Genomic DNA, 19,185 nt, shown 5'->3' on the forward strand with positions numbered 1-19,185 from the left:
AAGAAACACAAAGGAAGGAAGCAGCCTGTTTCTGCCTCTGGCCCCACTGGTATGCTTACCGTCAGTTCAAACAAATGCTGCTTTCACGGTCATTACGGAACAATTAGCACTCAGTGTTCTAGAATGAAATCGGTTGTATGTATTGTTTCCGTTTCATTTGCCCTCACCATGTCACACTCGATGTGCAGAATGCTCAGGCTTTTCTTTACAGTCATATGTAAATAATAACTTTATAGTTATATTTCAGGAAATGAAAGAAAAAAAACTATGAAAGAGGGGAAAAAATAATTCTACTTCATGTGCAATATTGCAGAGCTGCAACTAAATTATTTTAGTTATTGATTATTCTGACGACCAATTGATAAAAAAAGCACTCTGAAACCACTGCAGCCTCTTTTTAACAATATTAGAAAAACTTTAAAAGATGCCAATAAACTATTCAATTCCCTTTTAAATAAACAATTGAACATTTAATTGTCTAAAATGCAACTAGAGTTCTTTAGTGAACTCTTGATTACTTGTAGTAAAGGATGAATCTGCAGTTTAAATATGCCAACATGTGAAAAGCTCAGGACTTACTGTATCAATACAATGTAATGTTTTATACAGAATTTAAAACAGGTGAAGAAAAAAAACAAAGCCACTTTCAGAGTCCTGGGTTGAACACAGATACATGTTTTTATATCTTAAATGGAAAATGTGTGTTTTGGCTCAATTAACTTTCTCTTCCAACAAAATGGCCTTTTTTTGAGTCTGTATAGTTTATTTAACAATTAATCCTTCACTAAATTGGCTGACAGTTTCTTCAATAATTGATCCAGATCTACAATATTTGCACACTTATAACCTTAGCATTTGTACAAAGAATTCAAACATTTCAATTTATTTTTATATTGAACCTGTTAGAAATCCTTCTTAAAAGCTAGATGTGTGTCTAAAACAATCTCAAACTATCAGAGCTGAAATAACTCCAAGACATTAACCATCTAGTCATTAAACATCCAGTGAAACAGAGGCGGCTCTCTTAATTAAAATCAGACAGATTAGCTAAAAACATGGCCGACTCCAATGTCCCGGCGAAGGACAATATGTCGCCGCGGGGCGTCCCTGAATCCTCACCGAAACGCCACGAGGAGCTGAAGAGGTGAAAGAAAAACTCTTCCATGTTGCTTCCAGAGATGAAACCCACTGTTACCATGGTAATTGCGTGTATGGGGGTGGGCGTGTGTGGGGGTGGGTGGGCATGTGTGTGTGTCTATGTGCGAACAATGGTGTGAAGACACAGATTAGATGTCGAAATGATCACATCGCTCTCCAGGAGGCCCGCTCCCATATTATGGTTGGCCGTCGAACTGCTTCCTAAAAGCTGCATGTGAGACATTTCACAGCTCCCCCGGTGGTCGTAGTACAGATTCACATCAAAGGGGGGGAAAGGAGAGGGATAAAAACAGAGGTTTAATGAACTGAGAGGCACACTGCAACATGTTGCAGCTTTTATGTAACACGGAGCTCAGCAAACCACCTGATTCTCACTGCATCCCAAAGCCCGAGATGCAGCCAGTTTCTAACCCAGGGCTTTGTGTTAACATGGGACAAAACGTCATCTCAAGAGTACTAGCAGGCCAAACTATAAAACACTATAATAAAACAACAATCTTCGAAGGCTTTATTGAGAATTTATTTCCTGTTCAGCAATGAATAAAGCATAAAATACTTCAATTAAACAAATAATTTTGTAGGAAAGCCATGCGTAAATCACTGTAGATCCAAAACTTCAGAAGGGTTTCGTATGATGGTGTATTAGGGACATTGTTGATAGAAAGAAAGAAAAACAAAAAGAGAAGGCATACATCTCAACAGTAATTTGTGAAGTGGAACATTTAAAAAAACACACCTGGAATACTTGGTAAACCAACACAACTTAGTGAATAAAATCAGGCCAAAGTTTATCGACCTTGTCAGATACTAAAAAGGTTGTACTTAAACTCTTTACCAGGCATTACTGGTGCCAGAGATTGCTCAACAGTCATGTGTTGGTCATATTTCCACATTTTGGCTGAGTGTTTCCTATTTATAGAAGATGGTTCAACATTCCCCGGCTGGTATATACCCAAGTTTACATTTTCTATCTATTCCAGAAAGCTCTGACATGAAAAAGCAGGAGATTCAAAGGTGAACCTTTAATCTTGACTGTAGCTAAAGCAGATGCCCCCAGTGTTCCTGTACTCAATCCCCCTGTGGTTTCATCCGATTACAGCCAGGTATTAGCAAAATTAGACTGTTAATGGGATCCAATCGTTGACACCAATCCTGACCTGGATGGAGACTTAACCTTGCCCATAATTCCTGGGATTCCTTTCAGGAAATATATTATTTTCTTTTTAAGAAACAACAGTTTTGACTCTTCTGGGGAGCTTTGTTTTAAATCTGGTTCATAGAAATACATTTGTCAAAAAAAAAAAAATCATCTAGTAGCAAATTCTTCCATACACTGGTGGCTCTGTTTCTTACAAAATGCATGAAACTCAAAGGAATTTCTAAGTCCAACTCTTCAGCTTAGAGGTGAGAATGTTCTCCAATTTGTGTTAAGTGTGATCTGTGCTAGTTTGAAACTTCTGCATCTCTTTAATACAATCATGCGTAGCGTCAATATCTGATGAAATTACGCTTTGAGTAGGATGGTTGATTCACACCAAGACAGTAGAGAAGAACAATTCACTTCTTTTTCTGTTTTCTTTTCAAAAATTTGCTTAAATTTGCGTGCTCTGTGTTGGGGGCTGCTGTGGGGTCGGCAGCTCGGCACAGGCGGTTTGCTGCCGCCCCCTGCTGGTCGGGTGGAGTGGGTGCTGTGGGTGGCGACTCCGTGCAGTTTGCTGGGTTTGGTTTGGTGCAAACCTTTTGGACTACTTTAATAATCAACTGAGCTTATAGCCCTAGCAATATGAATACATGTGATTGAACTAAAATTACTAAAATTGTCATTTACTTTTCGTCCAAATGACAATTACATGGAAACAGCTTGTGAATTAAACAGAATTTAGGGCTGCTGTCCAGACAATAGCTGTGTTTCTACTGACCATGTAATTCCAAAATCTGACATTTTGAAAACAAATTTGCTTTATGGAAACACGCCAAAAACATGGCGTGGCAAGTTTTTTAATACTTTATCGCATCACCAGACCTATTCATCTTTGATTGTAATTATGTTTCTTATTTAATAAAAGCACCGCAGTGGCAAAATTGTATTTTGTTTGACAGTAACGGAATATTGTTAAAGTTGTGAGCACATTTGTAACGGAAACGCAGCTAATGCCAAAATGCCAAATGAGCTTTTCAAAAAGACGACAAAAGTAGAAAAAGATGAGATGACTGCAGCTTTAAGACAAACACAGAGCACACACATCCTCACTAACAGAACATTAAACAGGTTAATAAATGGCAATATAAAGTAATAATGTCATACATTATATGGTGACTTCACATATTCCAGATGTTATGAACTTCATTTATCCATGCTAATGTAATATTTAGTCAGTTGGACAGAGTCTTGCAGCAGCAGCAGATTGTTCACACCGGACACTAATGACACTGGCCAAATGACTAAAGGTCACTCAGTGATGGAAGCACAGATGAGAGAAAGGAAAGAAGAAAACAGACATATTGTTACTGATATTACCGTCACAATAATTAGCAACATCATTGCGAGATTATCAAATCTGATTATTGAGAATAAAGTAGCTCTATTTAAATAGAAGAGCTTTACTATGCAAGCTTAGGTTTGTTCCATGTATAGAGTGCTTTACAAAAGTATTCATACTCCCTCAGAGCTGTGAGGCCGTCACAGAAGAGATGAGCTGCATTTATAGCTAGAATAATTGGGGTGTTGTAGTAAAAGGGGGCTCAGTACAAATCCACACCACACTTTTGAGAGCATTACTAAACAAAATTTAAACGGATCATGGATATGATGGGTAAGAGTTCCATTTGGGATCATTAAAATAGTTTTTAATTGAACAATTTTCTTTCAACTAGTTATGCACTTTCTGTTGGTTCATACATAAACTCCCAGTGAAATACAACTTTATACATTTATCCTTGAACTAGAAGTCTTGGTTGAAGATTATTTGAGCTTAATAATAGCAAGACAAAAAATCTTTGTGCATTTTCAAATTGCAAAACGTTCCTTAGATGAAGTACAGTAACAGTTTAGCAAGTAAAAGCAAATGACGTACCATACAGTATATATATTCCTCTAGGCAACAGGATATATATATATCTATATCTATCTATATCTATATATATATATATACATATATACGTATATACTGTATATATATATATATTCCTCCAGGCAACAGGAATATTTTTGTAGAGCAGATTACTGTGACTGGTGTGATCTGGTTGAATTTTAAACTCATTTTTTGTCATTCAATTTGCATCTGATCAAAAACATTCAGCGTTGTATGGCAAACAGAATCTTTGGCAAACTCTGAAGATTACTTTTTATTTTAAATGTTGTAAATTACACTACTATGTTGATTAATGTGCATTATCCCTTTATGAAAACAATACAATTTTAAATTCAAATGTTTAAATATCAGATTGAGGGTATGTGAAATGGACTGTTTTCATAACCTACTTTTTTAAACTTATTCTCACGCTAAAACAACAGCTGAACAGAAACTTGACAGCATGTAGAAAGCGGCCTCTGTCTCTGATTCGGTTCCAGACATGTTGAGACCAGCAGCCATTTGTTTTGGATTTCACGCCTACTATCGCCCATTCTCACGTCTTCCCTTCTTCCTTATCTCTTTTCCAGATGCGACGCATCATTTCCCCTGTGCTCCTCCAATGACAATTGGGCTCATCCAAACAAACGGCCTGGAGCGCAGCCGCACGTGGCATGCGTCCGCAGCAAAGAGCACCGGGGTGTCCGAAAGCTGTGCACCTCAGCAGGCCTCGCGGTGCACAACTCTTCGGCGGTGGGGACTGGACGTGTTCAAGAGGCATTAACGGAGGGGAAAAACAGCACTTCTTACATCACCGAGACGGGAGGATTAACCCTAATCTGTGAACACTTCAACACTACCCGGCTAATTCGACAAATAGCCTCTTCCAGAGAAGTCCCTGGCACACACTCGCTCACCTCTGGTTGAAGTCAGACGTGGCTTTCCTGTGAGCTTCGTTTCATTAGTGGGATCAACCTGAGCAGTCTAAAAATACCAGGCTAGCTAGCGGAGGCAGCCTCTGTGTTCTGTCACCTGCACAGAGGCTGCTGGGTTCCAAATGCACTGCAGAACATGTGCTGGTCGTTTCTGACGGCTGAAAACTGGCAGAGAACCTGCAGACATTTAAGAACCTTTTTTTCTAGATTGAAATCATTTCTTGTCATCTTAGAGGAATCACTTTACCATATCTGTGTCCCAATGGGACATGATCTCCGTGACAAAAGCTTTCATACAGCCTGACTGCTGAGTCATTTTCTCTGAAGCGAGACTCATTTTTGACTCAGTTCCCCATTGTTCCAACTATTCTTATTCTCCCCAAAGAAGATGATTCTCTCAAAGAAGCAGAATTATGTGTCTTTTAGGTACTCTGCCATTTTATGGCACAATCAAGTAATTATGTTAACTTTAGTTGTTATGAATATGCTATATATTAAATATGATGTTGAAATTGGGCCTCTGTCTCTTTAAAAACTCCTGCTCTTTCTTAAATGTTGCTTCCAGAAAGTCATCACGACATGGCTCTTCTATTAACCCTTTAACAATGTTTTTACCAGTGTTGCTGTGAGACGTAACTACAATAACGAGCTCAGCAGATCTCCAGTTCCACCAGATGTTTGCCAATTACTTCTGGGTAGTCTGAAGGAGCTGAGTGGGAGAGGCCTGCTCTGACAGGTGGTTGTTTGGTAGCTTGGAAACTGGAGCTCTGAGGAGGAGCTGCATCTCGAAGGCGGGCCTAGGTCCACCCAGGTAGTTTTCACAGCTGAATGGTTGCTATGGAGATTAAAGGATTGAGGTGAAGCTGAAAAACAGCTGATTTTTTGTAACACTGCCCCTTTAATACAACAAAATCTAAATGCTCGTCCTCTTGGAAAGCAAAAAAATAAAAAATGAAGCTGAAATATAAAAACAGGACAAGAAAACATGGAACTGATTACCTCAGTGATTTCTCAAGTTAAATATTTAAGTATAATTAAGGGAAGGAGTTTAAGGTGTTCATTTTGATTAATTACATAGATTTTTATTGGTTCAAAATGCCAACACCATTATTTGCATTCATTTTAAATATAAAAAAGTCCCGAACAGGAACCTTTGCTTTGTGTTTCTAGTACAATTGTAAATCCGACACACAAGAAACGACACTTGCCAACAACAGCGATGGACGACGAAGCCTCTTCTCTTGGGCCACTCAGTTAATTTTTGCTTCAAAAGTGACCTGACTGAACAATGGAAAAGACTGTTATTGTGTTCAAATTGTGCTAAAAGGAGTTATCCCATTAGTAAAGCTATTCAAACCCAAAATAGCATCTCAATGCTAAACATGCAGCAGCAACACAAACAACCAAAACGCTAATATCAGCATAAGCAGCACTTTGCACCAATCTGATGGTTAACAAATTAAAAACAATATCTTTGTTATTGAGCTCATATGTGTCTTCAACAGTTTAGCATCTAAAAGAGTTTTTTGCATTGAAGATGTTTATTTTGCAATTAACTCTGAAATATTTTCATGCAGTCCCACCACTACTATTGGTGGTGGTGGGAGATTTTGTATCTTTTCTATTACAAAATAGAAAAGATGAACTTTCTACAGATAATTAGTTTTTCACAGGAACAATTGTTCACAACTCCTGCAGTAAAAGTCAACAATACGCTGCTGCTAACCGCCCTGCTACAATAGCAGAATGCATGTGCTGCACCTGCCTAACTACAAAGGTACTGACCATCATCTGGTCATAGACCCACCCATTTTACAAACATGTGGCTCTCTGCTGGATCAACTTTTGTCACAGGAGGCATTTTTCATCTTTATTCATCTTTATTCACACACTACACAGCAGTTTTCTGCCTAAATGGTTGTTACACATGAAATACATTAAATATCTGTAACAGTGGAATCATTTTAAGCAGTGCCCAGAAAGGTTCAAACAGCCAATGTTCTAACTTCCTGCTATAGTGGACTGTACTACTGCTCTTTTTTTATTATCATTACTGGCTTTGAAGTCAAACACACCATCACCTTATTTGAAATCTGTTTATCTTGAGCTAATAATATGATATACTTGTCATAACACCATATGTCCTAAATACTAGAGATTGGAAATATCAAATCTTTTATCATGTACCTGGGAAAATTAATCAGGATGTTTAGTCAACCTCTCATAATAAAGATAAACTCTGATTGATGTTTGCCAACCTCAAAAACAGATAAGTGGGGATAATTATTTTGAAATAGTTTTTTCCCCCTCTATTGTTTCCATAGGAACATCGATAATTGCTTTGTTTCAAGCTATGATTTATTGGTGTGATTATTGTGTAGTGTTCAGCAACATAAGAAAACTCTAGTAGTTTTCTTAAGTAGAAAAGTGAAATGGTCCATTTCATACTGGACAGTGTTATTAGACCCATATAAAGTGACGTAATATATGAGTTTGTAAGACTCGACTCTTCAGTGACAGATTTACAGTTAAAATCTTTTTAAATAATATGTATAACCACTTATACTCTTATATTAATACAGCCCAGAAGAAGATGTGGTGCATGCTGCCTCAGTGATTTTCATACATCAGAATCAGGAGTAGAATTGAGTTGGTAGAGATGTTTTGTGGTACTACCGTGACAACAATAGTGAACTGAACAGCAGTCACAGAAAAACACAAGAGAAATGCTGTTCTTAGAAACATGATAGCAATTAGATTCTTTCAGACATCAGTCACACAAAGAAATGTTATTTGTACCACTTAACTTCTCACAGAAACTAGATTTCATCCCATTTTCAAATTTATTGGTATCTATTGATGCTCGCATTAAACAAAGACTTTAGAAAAACAGTAAGACTCCTGACAGTTTTGAGGGGTTTTAAACATAATTAATTAGAATTTATTTTGACAATAAATCAAAATTCTTATTGTGATAAGAAATTTATCACGATAAACGATACGATAAATGTATCTCATCTCTATGTAACTGTTTTTGCATAGGAGAAGCGATATTTGTTCAGCTGGACGTGAATCCAACTCGCCATGCTAACCAAAAAGGTCGAGATTAACTCTACACTTTTTAAATGGCACTTTCCAAATCCAACAGTCAGCATAACAGTAGAAAATGACCTTTCTATATACAAATAAAAGGAACTAAAATTAAAAAGAAAGCAAACCACTGACAAAAAAATGAACCCTAGCACCATCCATTCTGAAACCTCCAGCAAACAACACAAAGGGTAACGAGCTTCTCAAGGACACTCCTGCTTTCACTGGGACGTCAAAACAACCAGGAATCTGTAGAAAACACTCTCTGTCCTCAGAGCATGAACCCTCTGAACAATCAGATCAACATCAACTTCACCATCCATGGTGCACCTATGAGATCCATGACTGAGACTGTGTTTCTACGACAATAACCAAATGTGATGGACCATCTTTCTGCTTACACACAGGTTAGAGGACAGGTAAAGGACGTGAAGCAGATGAGGGGATGAAGGGCGGTGGTTTGAGCCGGAGAGGCTTGGAGCTCGGATACATTTTCCCTCATCTATTAGGACAATGTTTGGTTGGAGTAAACGAGGATCAGCTCTTTGCTTAAAAGTGGTGGGGCAAAACGAACACACTGAGCAAGTGCTATTTGTGTCCTGGTTGGTCTCTGGTGGAAACCATGTGACAGGAAATGACTCCAGTTGAGCAACAGCCAGGGTAAAAAAACTAATATAAAAAGCTCATTTCTTTCTGCTTGACTCATCAATAGATTGATAACTGATTAATAATTGGACAACAAACAGATAGCAAATGAAAAAATTTTTAACAGAATTTGAACCAGTTGAAGCTAAAACTATGCTACTAAGACATGTTTATATATGAAGGAGATGTTTTATCAAAAATGTAAAATACATATATTTTTGTACAGTTTATGACTTAGATTGTGACAGTGCTATTTCAGCAAATGGCCTTTTTAGAGTGTATACTTTAAATTAATGGTTACTGGTTTACCAAATTGTTTGATTATTTCAGTAACTGATTTATTATGATTAATCTGACAATTTCAGCTCTTATCTAAAGTAAAAGACCAAATTAAAAAGCTGCTAACTGATAGAGGTTTATTTTCAAAAACAAATAATTCCCTTCAGAGTTGCCGGACATTATAAATGACAAATGGCTAAATAAAACCCCAACTTCTAGCACTTCAGTTACAGTACAAGCATAAACAATTTTACTGTATTGTTTATCATAGTGACCTTTAAAGAAGCCTACCTTATGGATTTTTATTGTCATTTTATGTTCCTTGACAAAATGTGGTATTGTTTTACTACCTAGAACTGACTAACCTGCTGCTAAAAAAAATGTGTGAATTTTCAGAAATTCACTAATTTAATGTGTAAACAGGAGAGGAAAAACTAAAGTCTGGAAAAAAAATCTCTTCCTTGTGCCTTGTTTTCATTCCAAGGTGACAAAACAGCTTTGTTTCGTTTTGAGGCAAAATGGGAAAAGACAAAAAATAAAATAAAATAAATAAATAAATCATGTGAGTCAGGGGACGACTTGACTGTGCTACATTATACATACACTGACCTTTATAGGGTCGCACAGAGCCACCATTTCTCTGTTTGGTGTGTGTGTGTGTGTGTGTGTGTGTGTGTGTGTGTGTGTGTGTGTGTGTGTGTGTGTGTGTGTGTGTGACAGACACTCACCCTGCTTCAGGATTCAGCAAACAATGTTATGTATTCTACTGACTGCTGTTCACTGATGGTCACTAAATAGCGTTAGCAGAGACCATGCTAGCTGCTAGCATGTACAGCAGGTGTCTTGCACTGTGAGTTATGATTTTATGAAGAGACGTTTCAAACATAATATGCCAACTGTTTGACAGCTGCAGCAGTTCTTTGATGATGTTTAATTCCTTTTCATGTTCCACCAACAACCTGAGCTCCAGAGCACAGGGTAGAGTTCTCTCACATGCAGCTGGAATCTAAAAGCAATCCTGAAGACTATATGGAAGATTATAGAAATTCCTAAATGCACAGGGTGATCTACACCAACTGCTGAGGCTGCACAGAAAGTGATGTGCAAAGAGGAAAATAATTTCCATCCTTTCTTTTAGGATTTTTTTTTATCTTTAAGACTTTTTAAGGATGCAGACACTCCTGCCATGTCTAAACTAGGAATGCACCGATCCACTTTTTTAACTCCTGACACCAATGCAAATATCTGATGTTCCGCATAGGCCGATATCGATTAGTTTCAGAAAAACAGAGCTGAACTCACTTAGAATTTACTGATTTACACATTTATTTGTTAATGCTACATCAGTACAACACTTAAATACACCAATAGCTTCACAAACTTGGGCAAACATGTAAACACACAACTTGTTGAGCCAGTGCAGTCAGGAGTAGAACAGGCAATGTAAAATAAATAACTGACAAAAACAATAGGTTGAATATGTTGGTCAAATGTAAAAATAAACTGCAACTAACTTTCCATCAGGCTTTACTTGTGCTAAGTGTTCATTTGTTTAAGTTAGTTTTTTTAAGTTTGCCTTTTGTAAGGCTTCATAATTGACATTTAGGTAATGTCTCCAATAACACATAATTTTCCTAGTGATATTTTCAAACTTCCTGCCAATTTTAAACATTTTTTAACTCACAAACACAGCGGGCAGCTGGACGACCGACTGCCCCAGCAGCCTACCACCGGCCTTAACAGGTTTTCTGGATGAAATAAAAATATTAGCAATAGAATGCTAATGAATGATTGTGTGGTGGGTTTCCCCTGCAGTCAACCATGATGAGCTGACTAACTTTAGGAAGGAATCAACTGTCTAAAAGGTTCCTAACTTTATCACCACAGCACTGTTTGACTACATGTCTTGAACAAATTGACACGCAGATGTTTAACCTTGAAACAACTAGGACTGTTTGTAAAAGTTGCAGAAATATTAACAAATAGCATGATTTATACATGTGTTTAAAGACGTGATTAGCCAACTGGACTGGATGCAGATCAGCAGCATACGCAGAGTATCTATCTCAGCACGGCGCACGTCCCTCAGTACAAGACGTCAACACCAGCCTCAGACGTCTGAGCGGAACCGAGGTGTCTGCCAACATGTGGTGTGACCTTTATCGTGTCGCTGGGTTTCAGGTTGTGAACAATAAAGGCTGAAAGCACAGCGGCATGCTTCAAAAACGTGTTCAACCTGAAAGCACAATGAGGTCGCCAGTAGGAAACCGGTTGCATCAACCCAAGCTGCCAGGTCTCCTCTAACACACACTACGTTTCACACTACTAGTTACATGCACCAGAGTTACCACTGGTCTGCAGAAGAGTCACACTGACACATAAAAGGTGATGTTTGTGAGCGTGGAAAAGATCAGAAACTTTGAATGTAAGGTGAAAAAATATACATATGCAAGTTTATGCCATGACCTTTAGAAAATTCTAAATGTGGTGGCCTTCAAGGGATCAGAAAAAAAGGATATCTGTAGGGTTGAAACCATTAATCATGATGAATCAATTATAGAAATAATTGTTAACAGACTCAAAAAAAGGCCATTTGCTGAAGTGAAAACAGTCACAGCAGTAATTAAGCCCAAACTGTACAAAAAACATCTGTTTTGCATACAGAATAACAAAAATCTTCAAATTCTGTAACCCTTCAAATTCCCTTTGCTGTCCAATTATTAATTAGTTAATCCAAAAAAAAATTGTTCAAACATTAGCTCTATACTTCATTGATGATACATAAAGCAGAAAGAACTGAGCTTTTCACATGTTGATTTTAGAAGCATGTTTTAGCTGCTACAAATGATGTCTGTTCACTAAAGGAATCTAGTTAATGCATTTTAGGCATTTTTTTCACATTTAAAAAGCCATTATTGTTTTATTTCTATATTATGCATTTTAAATATTGTATAAATGATTGAGTATATGATTAAGTGAAAATTGCAGAATGTGCAATGAATACTTGAGTGAATAATCGATTACTAAAATGATTATTAGACGCAGCCCTAGATACATCACACAATACAGAATTTTTCAAATTCTCCATTTCAAAACTCCATCATTTTCTAGATTCTCAACTAGTTTTCCAACAGATTTTATTATTCTGTGAACCTCTGAGAAAGTCAGCGTTTATATTTATGTTCTGATAATGTCAGCATCAAATTCTGAACCGTGTTCCTGTTTTGTTTTGTTGTTTTTAGTTTCCATATCAGAGATGCACCAATCTGTGGCTCCAAATCAGACGGTTTTCCCTTGATCGGTTCTGATCAAAGCCAAGAATTCCATTCATTTTTCTTCTGCAACCAGATCAACCAGAAGCAAATGCTTTGATGTTACTTTAATAAAAATCAGATAAATTGGATTAAATGCTCCAATTTAATTAAAGATGAGTGCTTTGAAGCACAAATGGGAATAATCTTGTACAGTAACAATTTCATTTCTGTCGTATTTAACCCATATACTTCCAAACAAAGAGCAGCACAATTTATCTCTTTTGCCGTGTTAGAAAATTGGAACATGATGACACTTAAACCAGCAACTCAGACAGCAACCAGCATCAGCCCAGTGCAACTCTACTCTCGTTGAAATTCTAGAAAACAGACCTTCAGAATCTGGATGAAATGGTCCAACATTAAATAAGAGTTCTCTTTAATATTGTGATTGCTTTTATATTGTGATGTAAAGCACTTTGAACTGCCTCGTTGCCGTTGACCTGGGACGAAGTGTTGAACAGAACTGAATTAAGATGCGCGTCTCTCTGTCATGTAACGCTTTGCAGGTCTTCAGCGATGTGGTTTAGTTGTCCAGCAATGCCAAGTCGACTAGATGAGGGGCATAAAACAGCCCTGAAGATATTAAAGCTTTTACAACCAAGCTAAGCACATCCCTGCATGGGGAGCTGAGGGGAAGACAATCTCATACCACAGCTGTAGTGGGCGGGCAGAAGGGGCGGAGGGGGTTATAAGTGCACTCTGAGGGGTTATTTCTGCAAACAACTGTCATAGAGCTGCGACTGTTAGACGTGGTGAGTCGGAGCGGCTGCTGTGGGATCCTCTGGAATAGAGACGGCGTGACTCATGATTGGTGAATAAACAGCCAGGTGGCTTAGGCACTGTGCTGACATCAGAATACAAGCTGCGGTGCTTTCTGGGAAACGCCGACCACGAGAGGGTTTCTCCTTTTACACCCACCCAACCCTGAAAGACGCCCCTCCGCACCTCTGTCTCCCTCCGATTCCCATCGCCTGTTTCATTCCTCCTTTAATCAATTTCATTTCTCTCCGTCGACTAGCAAAATGCAGCAGTTCTGGCACGGTTACCACAGCAACCGCAGTTGCTAAGCAACCCACAACTCTCCATCACCCGTTCCAGAAGTCTGACAGATGGAGAGGGAGAATGCCAAAGCAAAAGTGAGAGTGAGAGAGAGATGGGGAGTGGGAGGTACATTAGGAGAGAATAGAGAGAAAAAGTGAAGAATAAAAATGGAGGAAGAGCCGCAAGGCAGAGAGAGGCAGGGATGATGAAATCCAAATCAACTTGTGAATGACCCCCCTCGTCTCCCCTGCCTCCAGAGTTTAGTGTCATATTTTATAGCTTTCATTTTAGAAAGCAATTGATGCCATCGTAACTCACACCCACAAATCCAAAATATTCCGACAAACAACCGCGGGGAGGGAGAGGGTCGGCTGGTAGTCCAATAAACACATGCAGACACGATCATAACCCAGGAGTACAGTAGCCCACGGAAATGAAGTCAGACTGTCTTCTAGTGTAAACGCAGCTCGTATTAAAATCTCCATTCTGCGATAAACGAGCAGGTTGGAGAAGGTTTTGTGCCCTCGAGATACACACGACTAGCGAATCGCCGAAGATCTCATCTAAAAGAAATATGAGCTTTTTAATGCGTTTTTAATTTGGTTTCTATGATGCTGCAGATTAAAACAAGACTAATGAAAGCTCTGAGATGAAAAACAAAACAGAAGTAGTAAACAAAGAGCAGGGCGCATTAGTGAACCGGCCGCAGCTGTGAAATCAATCATCCCAGTAGAAAACTATAATTTACTGGTATATTAGAGTAGAAACAGCTCCCAGACCTCAACGTTACCATGGTAAAGTGTTTCCAATGCCTGCTTTGCCTCATTATTAGGTTGTAAATATCCTAAAACTACCCGTACAGTAGGGGAGAGGTGTGTGAGTGTGCCAAAATATTCATGAGGTCTTCTGACTGATGGGCGCTCTGTTCTGCCTCTATCAGTTTTAAATGAAAACTAGTGATGAGAATGTTTCGTTTTCAAGACTCGCTCTTTACAAAGTGGTGACTAGAGATGCACTGATCCACGTTTTTCACTTCCAATACCGATATCACGATTAGTATCATCTGATACAGAAAAACAGCTGAACTGACTTAAAAAATGTCATGTTCTGTCCGTGGAATTTGGGAGATTTCATTGATTGATGAAAATGTTTACATGCAATGCATATGTGGCCTTTTTTTAAAATTCAACATTCACCCAGAGCTGCTGCCTAGTTGCTGTTTCGGTAAAGTGCGCAGTGGGTGTATGCATGCAGGTGGAGCGGAGATGTATGTAGTTAGATGGAACACATTGCTTAGAGCAATTTAGCTTTTAAAGAGCTGTATGGAGCCTTGTGCCAGAAGGCCACTAAAATGCTGTCTACATCGTGTGTGAGCGTGAGTGGGAATAAAAATAGCAACAGGTATTTTGTTCCATATAACACAGTAGGAGTGTAACAGGTAAACCTTCTATGGATGCAAACTCCACTAAAAACCCACCTGTTTAGGATTGTATTTGAAATGTAATCAATTACAAATTTATTGATGGAACTTGACTTAATGTCGTGTTTTGATTGTTGATTCTATGTTGCATTGTGTTTCTGTGTTTGATATGATGTAAAGCACTTTGAAATGCCTTGCTGCTGAAATGTGCTATACAAATAACATTTGATTGATTGATTGATTTACAGACAAACCAGAAAATAAGTTTCCTACCACTCTGATGGCAACAAATGGGCAGCAGAGTCAAAAGTCTGTCACAATAAGCAATAATTCAATTAATTGCATAGTAAATTAAAATGAGAGCTATAACTTCTGTTTAGAAAGCAGTCGTTAAAGGGATGCTCCCCTTTAATATCGCTAAAACGTCAGCATTTTGAGAAACAATGCAAATATTTGACAGCCAATATGAAGTAGTTTGCACTACCTCCTACTTTTGCCTGTTTATTGCACTGATTAATTTCAGATTTCTGTGTATTTTTTATCCACGTTGACGTAAAAAGTCCTGCAATGGACTGGCGACCTGTTCAGGGTGACCCCGCCTCTCGCCCAAAATGTCTCGTTGTAGATAGGCACCGGCACCAGCACCCCTCCTGACCCCGCTAGGGACAAGGGTATAAGGAAATGGTGATTATATGGATGGAAGTGAGTTATTATTGTTACAGGTTGATTTTTTTAAGAAGAGTGGGTAAGCACCGATATAAAATTTGGGCCAGTATTTACTAATGTTTTATTTGACTACTTGAATAATCGATAGAATACTCGATTACTAAAATACTTTTACACAACAGCTCTGATACCAATCCAAAAAGAGTCCTATTTACATCTCAGTGACGCAAGTTAAGCTCCTCGTAAACAACACAAAGAATCCATGTGTGAGCTGCGACATAACTGCTAGTCTTCCATAGATTCACCTATCTGAACGCCTTACAAAAGGATGAGGATGAAGTTGGAATAGAAAATAAAGTGAGTTTTGGAAGTGGAAGCTCAGTGAGGAACGAGGGAGATTTGCTGAGATCTGGGTTTTCTGCAGCCATGAGTGTCACAAGAGCTGATTGTAGTAAAAAGAGACGCAGCATGGCAGAGTTTCTCTGAACTGCTGCTTTTCACTTCATGCACACATACACTTTGCCTGCTGCTTAAAACAAAGACTTTAATGGATTTCTGGGAAGTTTCTGGTTATTGTTTGTCTAAATGTAGTAACATGAAAATCAGTGGAATGCATGGAAATTGTTTCTGAGTCGTCTTAGTAAAGCAGAAGTTTAGGTTCGTCTGTCATGACTGAACTGATGAAAAAACAAGCTGTCATCTCCATTGTTCCAGAAGATTTCTTAGGAAATGTCCAAACAGCCACCTCATGCAGAGCGACATGCAAAACTATTGAAATATAAAATATGTAAAACAGCTGGCTAAAACCAGGAAGCTTATTGCAAAACGACAGAAGACAGTTCCGCATTCTTTGAGCTCAGTTATTGGAACAACTGGACAATTGGGAATACAGTATCTAGAAACAACAGTTTGTGGAAAATTTATCATCTCGCGTTTAGTCATTTAAATCGGAGAATTTAGCTTTATACCCATCTTTCTGTTATGAATATGCTTGTCTTTTAAATAAAATGTTTCTATTAAAATGAGGTTTAAAAAAAAATCTACCAACTCTCTAGACAAAAAATTAATTCCTTGTCCAACCTAATACCTGAGGCAAAACAACTGGGATTTGTTAAATTTGTATTATTATAGCTCTACACGGGCTTTACTGTGACAAATACTTATTTAGATAAGAAGTACGGCTGCAGCTGAATTATTTTAGTAATCAATTGATCTAATGATTAGTCGGATAAAAAAAATTGGCACATACTGCAAATCTTTCATTTTGCCATTTAAAACTTTTTTATACAATATTAGAAATACACTAAATAATTGCAAATTAAATAATTAAATCTCTTTTTACATTTGATTGCCTAAAATTCAAATGCAGCATTCTGTTAGTGAACCCTTGATCATTTGTAGCAAAGGATACATCTGTAGCGCCTAAGCAATGAAATGTTTACTTAACAGATTAAAATATTTGCTAATTTGCATATTTTAAGGCATTTCTAATATTGTATAAAAAGGCTTATGTGGTTAATAGAAAAATCTGCAGAATGTGCACATTTTCTTATCTGAATTGATTAATTGTCAGAATAATCGTTAGCTGCAGCCCTACTACAGATGCATGATCCTGCTGTGATCTTGGGCGTTCATAGTTTTCTAAGGAGGTCACACCTTTTCTGGACAAAAGAAATCCCCAAGTATTACTGACTTATAAAAAATAAAAAAAATCCATCTTGCATGCATGTCCAGACCAAAACGGAGAGGATGGAGGAGATGAAACTGAACACAACCGACAGAAATTAAATGAGTGTTAAGCCTGACGGAGAGAGAGAGGAGCCGGAGACGAAGACGGAGCCAGGGACAATTAACACCGCCTGTTCTCATGGGGCGGGGGGGGGCGTGAGAAGTGTAAGTATACCAAGCGCAGGCCTGCAGGGTGGCTGCGGTCCCCTGGTAAGGCACACAGCCGGTCAGCTGTGAACAGAGACGCTGTGCTCTATGGCGGAGAGGAGGAGCTTCCACTGACCCGGCCTCAGGAAGCAGCAGACATGATGCTAGCTAGCAGAACAAGCCGCCCACATGCAGCCCTCACAGCAGCAGCATCACAGATCAACCGCTTGGTTTCAAAGAAAGCCCCTCTGGAGACAACAAGAACCGCGGCTGGAGACGGACCCGTCACCTTTTTGGGTTCAGGTCCGACACCAACGCTCATACATCTGCTGATCCTGATGTTTTCCACCGCAGCTCCATTTATCTGGATTCTACAGCCATGCTTTTGGTGAAAACTACACAGATAAACCACATGCACAGCCAGCATGTGTGGCTCTAGTACCACATTGTTTGCTTCCATCGACAATCAGAAAAGCATCAGACAAATTTTATTTGGATCATATCTATGTGGTCATTTGATGATCAACCCTTAAATGTCTCTGATGAAGGCCATCCTGAGGCAACACCACTCTGCCACAGACACTCAGCCAATAAAAATAAAATCACTTACATTTATTTATAGACATGAGAATGATGCATTTTCATGTCCCATTCTGCAACATTTTAAACTTCCACTCTAAAACGCTATAAAATACCAGACACAATAAGTATTTACAGTAGCTCACCATTTATTGGCCCCTCTGCTGAAGATATGTAAATGTCTCATAAATTAATCCCTCTTTCTTAAAAAAAAAAAAAAAAAGTATTTACAGTTGATTTCATCTTTTTAGTTATTGTTCTGACTGGTGATAGCCATTTTTTTCTTAAAATAAAATTTCATAAATATTACCTAGGTGGCTTACTTGAAGGTGAGGAAATGCCATTCCTCTCATTTTGAGGAATGGCAAAGCTTTCTAGCCTCCATAAAATCATACTGATACAGAATTTTTAAAAAACAGGAAATAGAAAATGTTAAGAGGTGCACATTAAAAATGAACCTCGATGAGTTTCCAGAGGTGAATAAAAACAGTTATTTCCTGTCCACTGCATAAAAGCATTCAGATAAGGTCACGTCTGTTTTGGTTCTTAATTGTCGGTGTTAAAACACGTTAGTGTAAGAAAGATTTTTAACTCTTAAAGTCTTTACAAACAGTGGCATCCCCAGAAAGTTTAAATAAAAAAATGTATGCAAATAAAAATGAAAATAGTCATTAAAATACATAAATATATATGTACATTTTTATTACCATTATATTTACTTTTGATTTTATAAATTTCTTTCTTAAAATGTTTATTGAATTCTACGCTTATGTCTTGATTGAAGATGATTATGACCTTTATATGACCTGACAATGATTCTCTGGGGGTGGGGGAGGGGCTAACAGTGGGGGCACCACTGTTCACACATCTTTACCAGAGGTACCAATAAAGTGTTCATTATTTAAAACTATGTAATTACAATCATAGAAGCTAATAAAACATAACGGTGGATGGGACCTCATGACTGATATTTTAACGCTGCTAATGTTTAGATTTAATATTATAGGATTTATGGTATAAATAATCACAATCAGAGGAGAGATTATAGACTGGAAACATGGAGAAGAGGAGACGGAATGATGCTAGGTGTGAAAAAGCTTTACTCCTTTTAA

At 38.1% G+C, this 19,185-nt stretch overlaps 1 protein-coding gene across 1 annotated transcript in view; it reads right to left on the bottom strand.

The window, feature by feature from the left end:
- Positions 1-19,185, bottom strand: part of grk3 (G protein-coupled receptor kinase 3) — a 74,107-nt gene that overhangs the window by 31,809 nt on the left and 23,113 nt on the right. The gene's annotated exons all lie outside the window — the stretch shown is intronic.

This window comes from Xiphophorus maculatus, chromosome 8, assembly GCF_002775205.1.
Source record: "Xiphophorus maculatus strain JP 163 A chromosome 8, X_maculatus-5.0-male, whole genome shotgun sequence".
Taxonomy (NCBI): domain Eukaryota; kingdom Metazoa; phylum Chordata; class Actinopteri; order Cyprinodontiformes; family Poeciliidae; genus Xiphophorus; species Xiphophorus maculatus.